Source organism: Choloepus didactylus, chromosome 10 (genome assembly GCF_015220235.1).
Source record: "Choloepus didactylus isolate mChoDid1 chromosome 10, mChoDid1.pri, whole genome shotgun sequence".
Taxonomy (NCBI): Eukaryota; Metazoa; Chordata; class Mammalia; order Pilosa; family Megalonychidae; genus Choloepus; species Choloepus didactylus.
In genome coordinates this window covers 105231763-105243080 of record NC_051316.1, presented here as the reverse complement: position 1 = coordinate 105243080, position 11318 = coordinate 105231763, and positions in this window count along the sequence as shown.

Below are 11318 nucleotides of genomic sequence, written 5' to 3'. Positions count from 1 at the left end.
CATAAATATTTATGCACCAAGCCAGAGTGACCCAAAATTCATGAGGCAAACACTGAGAACACTGAAAGGAAAAATAGATAACTTCAGGGTAATAGTTGGAGACTTTAATACACCACTCTCATCAATGGATGGAACATCTAGACAGAGGATCAACAAGGAAATGGAGATGTTGAATTGTATGATAAATGGACTAGACTTGACAGACATTTTCAGAACACTACACCCCACAACAGCAGGATATATGTTTTTCTCAAGTGCTCATGGAACATTTTCTAGGATAGACCACATGCTGGGTCACAAAGCAAGTCTCAACAAATTTTAAAATATTATAAAAAAATGCTATCTCAAATCATAATGGGATGAAGTTAGAAATAAACAACAGGCAGAAGATTGTAAAATTCACAAATGTATGGAGACTAAACAACACACTCTTAGAAAACCAGTGGGTCAAGGAAGAAATTACAAGATAAATTAGTAACTACCTTGAGGCAAATGACAATGAAAACACAGCATATCAAAACTTATGAGATGCAGCAAAGGTGGTGCTGAGAGGGAAATTTATTGCCTTAAAAGCCTGTATTAAAAGAGAAGAGAAAGCAAAAATTGAGGAATTAACTGTCCACCTGGAAGAACTAGAGAAAGAACAGCAAATAAACCCCAAAGCAAGCAGAAGGAAAGAAATAACGAAGATCAGAGCAGAAATAAGTGAAACTGAGAACAGGAAAACAATAGAATCAACAAAACCAGAAGCTGGTTCTTCAAGGAAATCGACAAAATTGATGGACCCCCAGCTAGGGTAACAAAAGAGAGAGAGAGAGAGAGAGAGAGAGAGAGAGACCAGATGCAAATAAATGCAATCAGAAATGGGAAAGGAAACATAACTACCAACCCTGCAGAAATAAAGGAGATAATGAGAAGATACTATGAGCAACTATACACAAATAAACTGGACAACTTACACAAAATGGACAACTTCCTAGAAAAGCATAAATAACCAACATTGACCTGAGAAGAAATAGATGACCTCAACAAACCAATCACGACAAAGAGCTTGAGTCAGTCATCAAAAAGCTCCCCTAAAAAAATGTATATGTGAATTATATTGTTTGTTCAAGGATGTGTGCAAGTTGCTCTCATATGTTCAGAAGACAGAGCAATAGATGATGGATGATAGATAGGGAGGGAGAGAGGGAGTGAAAGAAAGAAATGGTGGAGTGACAGGATGTTAAAGTTGGTGGATCTGGGTATCAGTGGAGGGGGGTTGGGGTATGCTAGAATTCTGTGTATGGGGTTTGTATTGTTTTTGCAACTGTTCCTGTAAGTTTGAATTTATTTCAAAACAAAACAAAACAAAACAAAACAAAAAAACTCCCAAAAAAGAAAAGCCCAGGACCAGATGGCTTCACATGTGAATTCTACCAAGCATTCAAAAAATAATTAATACCAATCCTGCTCAAAATCTTCAAAAAAATTGAACAGGAGGGAAAACTACCCAACTCATTCTATGAAGCCAACATCACCCTATTACCAAAATCAGACAAAGATACTACAAAAAAGAAAATTATAGACCAATCTCTTTAATGAATATAGATGCAAAAATCCTCAACAAAATACTCGCAAATTGAATCCAGCAGCACAATAAAAGAATTATACACCACAACCAAGTGGGGTTTATTCCAGGTATGCAAGGCTGGTTCAACATAAGAAAATCAATTAATGTAATACACCACATCAATCAATCAAAGCAAAAGAATCATATGATCATCTTGATCAATGCAGAAAAGGCATCTGACAAAATTCAACACCCTTTCTTGATGAGAACACTTCAAAGGATGGGAATAGAAAGGAATTTTCTCAATATGATAAAGGCAATATATGAAAAACCCACAGCTAACATTGTACTCAATGGCGAGAGACTGAAAGTTTTCCCTCTAAGATCTGAAACAAGACAGGGATGCCTACAGTCACAATTGTTATTCAACATTGTGCTGAAAGTTCTGGCTAGAGCAATCAGGCAAGAAAAAGAAATAAAAGGCATCCAAATTGGAGAGGAAGAAGTAAAACTTTCACTGATTGCAGATGACATGATTCTATATGTAGAAAATCCAGAAAAATCTGCAGCAAAGCTATTAGAGCTAATCAATGAATACAGCAAAGTGGCAGGCTACAAGATCAACATGCAAAAATCTGTAGTGTTCTTATATACAAGTAATGTGCAACAAGAGGAAGAAATTAAAAAAAAAGATTCCATTTACAATAGCAACCAAATGAATCAAGTATTTAGGAATAAACTTAACAAAGACCGCAAAAGACCTATACAAAGAAAATTACAAGACACTGCTAAAAGAAATTGAACAGGACCTAAAAAAATTGAAGAACATACCATGTTCATGGATTGGAAGACTAAATATAATTAAGACACCAACTGTACCTAAACTGATTTATAGATTCAATGCAATACCAATTAAAATCCCAACAACTTACTTTTTGGAAACAGAAAAACCAATAACCAAATTTATTAGGAAGGGCTAGGTGTCCCAAATAGCCAAAAATATCTTGAGAAAGAGGAACAAAGTGGGAGGTCTCACACTACCTGGCTTTGAAGCATATTAAAAAGCTACAGTGCTCAAAACAACAAGGTACTGGTATAAGGACAGAGATACTGATGAATGGAATCTAACTGTGTGTTCAGAAATAGACTCTTCACATATATGGACAATTGATCTTTGATAAGGCAGTCAAGCCAAATCAACTGGGACAGAGTAGCCTCTTCAATAAATGGTGTTTGGAGAACTGGATATCCATTTCCAAAAGAATGAAAGAGGACTCCTACTTCACACCTTATAAAAAATTAACTCTAACTGGATCAAAGACCTAAACATAAGTGCTAACACCATATGACTCTTAGAAGAAAATGTAGGGCACTATCTTAAAGATCTTGTGAAAGATAGTTTCCTAGACCTTACACCCAAAGTGCGAGCAACCAAAGAACAAATAGACAAATGGGGTCTCCTCAAAATCAAACACTTTTGTACATCAAAGGACTTTGTTAGAAAAGTAAAAAGGCAGCCCACACAATGAGAGACAATATTTAGAAACCACATATCAGATAAGGGTTTAACATCCTGAATATATAAAGTAATCCTACAACTCAATAACAGAAAGACAAACAACCCAGTTAAAAAACAGGCAAAAGACATGGACAGGCACTTTTCTGAAGAGGAAATACAAATGGCTCAAAAACATGAAAAATGCTCAACTTCACTGGCTGTTAGGGAAATGCAAATCAAAACCACAATGAGACACCATCTCACACCTACCAGAATAGCCAGAAGTAAATACCTGAAACTACCAAACTTCAACCCAGTAGCCTTGACTCTTGAAGACAATTGTATAACAATGTAGGTTACAAGGGGTGACAGTGTGATTGTGAAAACCTTGTGGATCACACTCCCTTTATTCAGTGTATGGATGGATGAGTAGGAAAATGGGGACAAAAACTAAATGAAAAATCAGGTGGGATAGGGGGATGATTTGGGTGTTCTTTTTTTATTTTTATTGTTTATTTTTATTCTTATTCTTTCTGGCATAAGGAAAATGTTCAAAAATAGATTGGGGTGATGAATTCACAACTATATGATGGTACTGTGGACAGTTGATTGTACACCATGGATGATTGTATGTATGGTATGTGAATATATCTCAATAAAACTGAGAAAAAAATACACTAAGATGATGGCACATTAATGAACTTTGTCTCCACCTAACAATATAGATAGATAAAGGCCAAGTGAACTCTTAGCAAATTCCAAATAATTTTTTATTAAACTGACTATGTTCTCTGATCAAAAGAATAAAACTGAAAATGTGATAAGGTCAGTAAAAGTTTGATCTTATAGACACAAAACTCTCATTATTAAAATACCATTCTTTTGCTTAAGGACTTTGAAAATCAATGACTTGATCTTATTTTACAGATGTAGCAAATGAAGACCATAGACAATGAAGTGGCTTGGGCAAGGCCATGCAATCTAGTCTAGAACTCCAGAGTTCAAGCCCACACAAAACAGCAAAACCCAGCTACTGAAATTCCTTATCAACACAATCCAGCTGGAGACCATGATTGTTTCTAATATAAATTTTTTGAGGATAAAATATAAAATGAAATTGAACAGGCAAATGAAAACAAATCTGAGAAGATCCACACTTTATTTTGGGTGCTATGCTACTAATGTGGCAGAAAGCCCTCTGGTTTCAAAGTGAGTGTCAAGAAGATTGAGAGATCAAACCCTGAAAAACGAATCAGATTTGTTGGCCAATCTTGGATACCAGTGAGTGGCTGTGAAGATGGAATGTTCATGTTCAAGTTAAAGGATGTTTTACCAATGTGCAATGCACCAAGAGCAGACATTTTTCCTTTTGAGGGTTGTGCTAGTTTGGATATGTTATGTCCTGCCAAAAGCCATGTTCATTGATGCAATCTTGTGGGTGTAGATGCATTAGTATTGATTAGATTGGACTCCTTGAATCCTTTGATTGAGTGTTTCCATGGAGATGTGACTCAATCAACTGCTAGTGAAGCTTTTGATTGGATAATTTCCATGGAGGTGTTGTTCCACTCATTCAGGATGGGTATTAATTGGATCACTGGAGTTGTCCTATAAAGGAATTCACAGACAGAAGGACCTCAGAGCAATAACAGTGACATTTTGAAGTCGAGCTGCAGTCGAGAGAGGAACATCCCGGGAGAAAGCCATTTTGAAACCAGAACTCCAGAGCAGATGCCAGCCATGTGTCTTCCCAGCTAACAGAGGTTTCCCGGACGCCATTGGCCATCCTTCAGTGAAGCATTAGCAAACCGTAACAGACATCTTGGTACATCACACCAGCAAATTCTCATTCTTCCTTCTTTTATTATTTCATGAATAATGTTTTCCCATGTAAGATTCAAATTTAGAGAGCAGTGTGGTTAGGGCAATCAGTGGTGCCACATGCTCTAAAGGACAAAATAAATAATAGATAAAACAAATGGGAAGTCACTGCTATTTGAGAGAGAGAGTGACATCAAATAAGAGACAGAGTCATAGCCATACTGGTGGGCTAGAAGAAATAAGTGGGGAGGATATGGAAGCAAATTGCTCTGAAAAGTTAGGCAGAAGAAGAGATAAGGAAATAGGATAATATCTCGGGTTTATAATGGAGTCAGATAAAGTCTTTTGAACATATTGAAATGATCTGCTTGTTTTTGGAAAAATGAGGAAGAAGATATAACAGATGAATCAGTTTAATTTGAAGGATCTACAGATGGCAGTTACCAGAAAGGCCCTGAATGCATGCATGCGTGTGCGTGTGCGTGCGCGCGCACACTCACACACTAATGTTGAAAAGAGAGAGTGATATTTTGACTTCTGGAAGTGTGAGACATGAAAGATACTTTCTAATACCCCACCCCATCCTTTCTGCCTTGGGAGAAAATTGAAAAGCCATATACTGTGAGACTGCATGGGGGCTTCACTTGAAAAACAGAAGCCCAATTTCCTAGATGTATGGAGAATGGGTAAGCTGAAGGCAGGCAGGTAGAAAAAGGGTTGTGTGGTGCTCTGAGATAAAAGGATGACATTGGCTTACAATTTAAGAAATCTAGTAATCTAGTCATGGCTTCCACTGCTATTTCAAGTCACTCATTCTTTCTTTACTTCACTTTTCTCATATGAAATACCAAAAACTGGGCTGACTCATCTCCAAGGTCCCTCGAAGCTCATTCTGGTTCTGGCATTACTGCTTAATTAACTGTGTGACACTGGATCTATTTGGACCCATTACACAACCTTCCGGCCCTCAGGTTTTATATGCATGTGTGTCATTATACTGTAAGGGTGCCATGTATATATCATCGCTGAATGAGTGCCCCATATGTCAGGCTTTGGGCCATCCACTTCACCTACATTTTTAGCTTCTTTTCCATTTTGACTACAACCCTGGGAAACGTTAGGAGACTGTTATTATATCCATTTTAAGAATGAAAAAGCTAAAACTCAGTGCAATCTGCTACGTAAGCAGATTTGATATTTAAAACTGGGTCTTCCTGGTTCCAAAGTCCATCTTTTAAACCACTTGCTGTGTTAGTCTGTCAGGTCACAAAATAGGATGAAATGCAACTCCTTTCATTGAGATAGATCAGTCCTAATCAAAGAGAACTCACTGACCCTACACCCTTCCTTTCCTCAATTGTAAGAGCCTTTCCTTTATGTGTTGTTGTATCACAGAACACAGAAAGTGAACAGAAAAAAATATGGAAGCCCTCATGGAAATATTTATCTGGCAATCCAGGTGGAAGTACATTTTCCAGACATGGTAATAGATAAATGAATTCCTTCTTCTTAAACCAGCATATCTATTGAAAAATGTCATTAGTTGCGATCATTGGGCTAAATGAAAATTGTACTAAATGAGCATAAATTTATATGGATACACACTTTCAGTAATTTCATGGAAAATTGCTTCCAAAATTACATCCCTAGAAGGGATTCCCATTAATAATGCTCCTTTAGGCCACATGTATTCCTTTAGGATCTCTTGCTTCATGCAATTAGATGCACTGGAAATCATCTGGCTTCTTAGAGGTAGACTTAGTTAATGAAAATACGGTGGTTTTTTAAAACTAATGATTCTAGGATTGCCATAGACACAGTTGATACTCACACAACCAAAGGAGGATGTGTCTCCAGTGAGAGAATGTGATTCAAATCTATAAAATCTTGATTTGGTAATGATAATAAACAATTAAACAGCAAATTGCTGTTTACTAAATGTATTCAATTCCATAAACTCTTGTAATCTTCAGATTAACCCTGAAAGGTGATGAAATGGATCTTTATATCTTGTTTCATAGCATTGGGGAAACCAAGTCTTGAAGATGGTGATCAATGTGGTCAAGAGCTAGTATATAGTAGCTTGGGCTTGGACTTTCTTAACTATGAGAGGAAAGGGACTGTGGCTTTTTTAATGCTTATTGTGACAGCAACTGAGTCAGAATTTTGCCAGTTATTTTTTTCAGTGCTTCAAATTCCAATATTAAGGGGTTTTTGCCATGAAGGGAGAGGGAGAGGGTGAGAGTGAGAGAGGGAGAGGGAGAGAGAGCTGTTCGATGTCACACATTCCTTTTCTAAAGATTTACTGATTTTCCATTAGATATTCTTGGCTTGGTGGAGACAGTGATGAACAAGACAGACATGGTCTCTACTCCCAAGGAATTTACATTCTGGTGGGCACACAAGTGTCAGTAAACGTCAGAATTTAACCCTAAGTTCATAGGCACACAAAGCTTTTTTCATTCCCTCACTGACCCAAAGAAATTTTTGCTCTCTTCCTTTGCCCTTCTTAATTATAAGTATAGTATGTCCTTTAAAAGACCACAGATGGGTATTTGCAATTCTGCAGCCAGGCTAGAAGACAAATTCCATCAAGGCCCAACAGGATGACAAAATAGTGGAGGAAGTTGAGGCACAATTGCAGGAATTGGGGAATAGAATCTGAGCTGAGTGCCCTGCCTGCTGTTGTCAGGTAGATAACTTTCTCCTCCCTAGGAGGCCAAACTTGTGCCAACTTCCTTTTGAATCAGGAATCAGAATCTGATGTCTGATTCTTTCTGGGTCCAAGAGACAGACAAGTATAACCAAGGATGGAGCAAGAACATGGAGAGCCAGAAGGAACTAGTCAGAAAGTGGTTGCAATTGAACTTTCTGTGTCAGTCTCCTTGAACCTCCTTGATCAGGATGTATCTTCTCCAGGCAGAGCCCTCAGTATCCTAAGGTATCATTATAACAGAACTCAGAAAACTTCAGGGGGAAAAAAAATGTCTTGTATATTTCTGCCTCATTGACTCTCCATCTCATTTTCAATCTCATCTGAAAACATATCTTTTTCTCTCCTGACCGCATCTGCTAATTGCCCTCTCCCATGGCTATTATTTAACCAGAGTATATGTGATCACTTTAACAAGGGTATTTAACTTCATGGTGCTGCTGAAATGCTGAAAATGTGTTTGAGGTTTTTAACGGCGCAGGGTCCTTATGAAAGCCCTGTCAATCTTTTATCTGAGAGAGGGTCACCCAGTCTTTTTTAACCTAGGAACCTCCCTAAAGGAGATTTTTTGAGCTTTGAGTTCTATAACTTACATTATAGAAATAAAGAGTTTATTATTATTTTTGAATCCCAAATATATATTTGTAATACCTAATATGCCTTTTCAAATTATACGGGTTTTTCCCACTTCCCCTCCCCCATTCCCTCTGAAAAAGTTCACCATGACCCCCTCCCCACATAGTTCAAAATCTTGACTTTACCACTTTGTAGCTGTTTGAATCTTGATATGCTACTTAAATATTTGAAGTCTCATTTTTCTCATCTTCAAAATGGGAATGATATGCTTATTTTGTGGGTCCTCCCAGAAATAATAAAATTCTGTCTGAATACTGGCATACGGAAAGTGTTCAGTTGATGTCAGCTCTTAGTGGAGCATGGGGGGGCCGGTGTGATTCTTTGTTAACTCCTGGAGAAGTTCTTACACTAGATTGCAAACTCCATAAGCAATGAGACATTGTCTGCTTAATGCCGTATCCCCAGTGCCTGAAATTGTGCCTGGCACACAATAGGAAATTAAACTATCTGTGAATGAATAAATACCTTTCACTATTATGCAGTTACTTTATGGTTTACAAACCAAGTGCAAATTTATGATCTCATTTGATCCTATCCTCCCAACAGTGTTGCCCACAAATACAGTCAACTGTTACGAATGGATCAGCAAAAGGGATGATTCGCCATATATCCTGTTGCTTTGGGATTTTGCCTAGACATGCAGGCTAGAATCTGCGTTGCTCTTGATGCCACCTTTCTTGCCATCCACAGTGACTGAGACCTAACAGTTCTGCTTCCTAATGTTCTTAACTATTCCTGCTGCCATTGAGATAGGTCAATGGTACATCAGTGGTGGTTGGTATTCTTCACTTGAACTGCTGCAGCAGGTTCTTTGCTGCATGCCTTCCAGATGCCGCTGCCACTCATTCACATGCTCATTCTGCAAATATTTTGAGTAGCACCTGCTATGAGAAAGGCACTCTGTTAGGGCTCCAGAGGAACTGGTAAACCATGTATGGTCTTTGCACTTATGCATCTTCTTATTTTCTGGGGATTGTCTTAGAACACTAAGTTGAATCCTCTCTGTTGTTTACTAACAACCTCCACTCAATTTTACCCAGGATTCCTTGGCAAGGAATTCAAAGTTCTTCACTCTCAGATGTCTCTTTGCCTCTCCAACCTCATCTCCTTAACAATCTATTGGGTTTTCTGATCTCCTCCCAACCCATAACACTCAGTGCCCTAGTGGATTTTTGTTTTTTCGATTTCAAGAATATTCCATGCTTTTCCATGTTCCTGAATTTCATGTTTCCTCTGTCTAGTATGTTCTGTTCAAATACCTCTTGTCTCTTTTCTATCAGACATTATCATAACAGTCACAGTTTCAAGCTGAGTGATTGCTCTCTGAGAAGCACAGAGCTAAGTACTGAATGGGGGTGTATATACAAAATTTCATCTCATTTAATTCTTAAATGATCATCCTAGATATGAGAAAATTGAAATTCAAGAAAAAGGAAAGTTACGTAACTTATCCAAGGTCACATAGATAGCCAGTAACAGATTATCAGTCCAAACCCCATCTGTCACCAAAGCTCAGGTTCTTAACAGCTCTGCTCTTTGGCAAGTGAGCCTCTAGTCATCTTTCAAGCCCTGGTCCAAGGGTACTTCATCTCTGAGATATTTCCTAATTTTTTCAGGTTGAGAGATTACTCCTTTACATTCACTTTACATATTATCTCTATGATAAAACCTTTTGCATTTATCATATGCAAACATTTGCAATTGCGATCTGTTTATAAGTCCATTTCTGATATTGGGTCTTTGAAAAATCAATGATTTAGGATTATTCATCCCCCTCTACCCCAGGCCTAGCACAACACCCAGGCAATAATAGGTGCTTGATAAATGGATTCTGAATAAATGAGCTGGCTGAAGGAGTAGTTCTTGATTGGAGCAGAGTGTTGGTGATGAGAGCAAAGGGAAATAAGTGGCAGAGGTAGGTAGTATAGTTGATGAATTTTCTGCCTACCAAGTAGGTCATCATGTATGGATTTGACCTGATTTAAGAGAAAACACTATCAGAAGTTGCTTGGAATAGTGGAGACAACAACAGCAACAACAAAAACTAAAACAAAAAATCTGTCCACTACATTTTACATTTTTCGTCTAGTTGTTTGGGCATTGTGCTGACACTAAGAGCCACAGGTCGAGGCTAAATTCACTGAGGCTTAATTGAAAAGTGCATAATCTTTTTGTGGGAATGCTCCTGGGAACAGCTAACTAAGAAACCTCTGCTATCGACTTGCAGACAGCTGTATGAGGATTTAAGAAAATAAAATCTCACTGTGTTCTTCAGCAATGTGCCTCCCCTTTTCTGTGGCTGGCTGACACCTTGTTAGTTTAAGGCAAAGAATGAAAACAACATGAACCGATTTGGTCTAAAGACTGGTTTTGGAATGATATGAAAAGCACATAGCCCATCAGCAGTAGATTGATAACATTAATCACCCCAATTCTTTGCTCATAAATGAGTCTGCACATTTGCCCTGCAAGTTTGCTGGGCCTCCCACTTGACTCTGCACCTGGCCATGTGGCTGGGCAGGATTACCAACTGCCCTGGTTTTCCCTGGACTATCCAAGTTTTAATATTGAAAGTCTCACATACTGGGAAAACTCAGTCCTAGGGAATCCACTCAGCCTAGGAAACAGGGATGATTTGATATTAGTCAATACGACAGAAGCAGAGACTTGGGAAGTGCTTGCTTTATGGGCTTATCCTCTCTTTTGTGCCCTTTTCTCTACCATGAAAACATGGCCAGATTAGCCTACCGGAGGATGGAAAACACAAGGGGCAAAGACAAATCATTCCAGTTGCCCCAGGCAGGGCAATCGGGATCTGCTTCCATCCTTGACTCAGACCCTGTGAATAGCATAGAGCTACATTAGACATGGGTCTTGGCTACTGAGACACTTTAATATACAAATATAAGCAGAATAATAAGTAGCATATAAATTTTGCCTTCACATACCTGAAGGACTATCATTAGAAGAGAGAGAGCAGGTTCATTTTGTCTGTGCTTGATGGGTGAAATTATGACCAGTGTGCCGAATCTATATGGCGACAAATGTAGATAAAATTAGATTTCTTTATAGGGAAGAATTTTCTAGCAATCACAGCT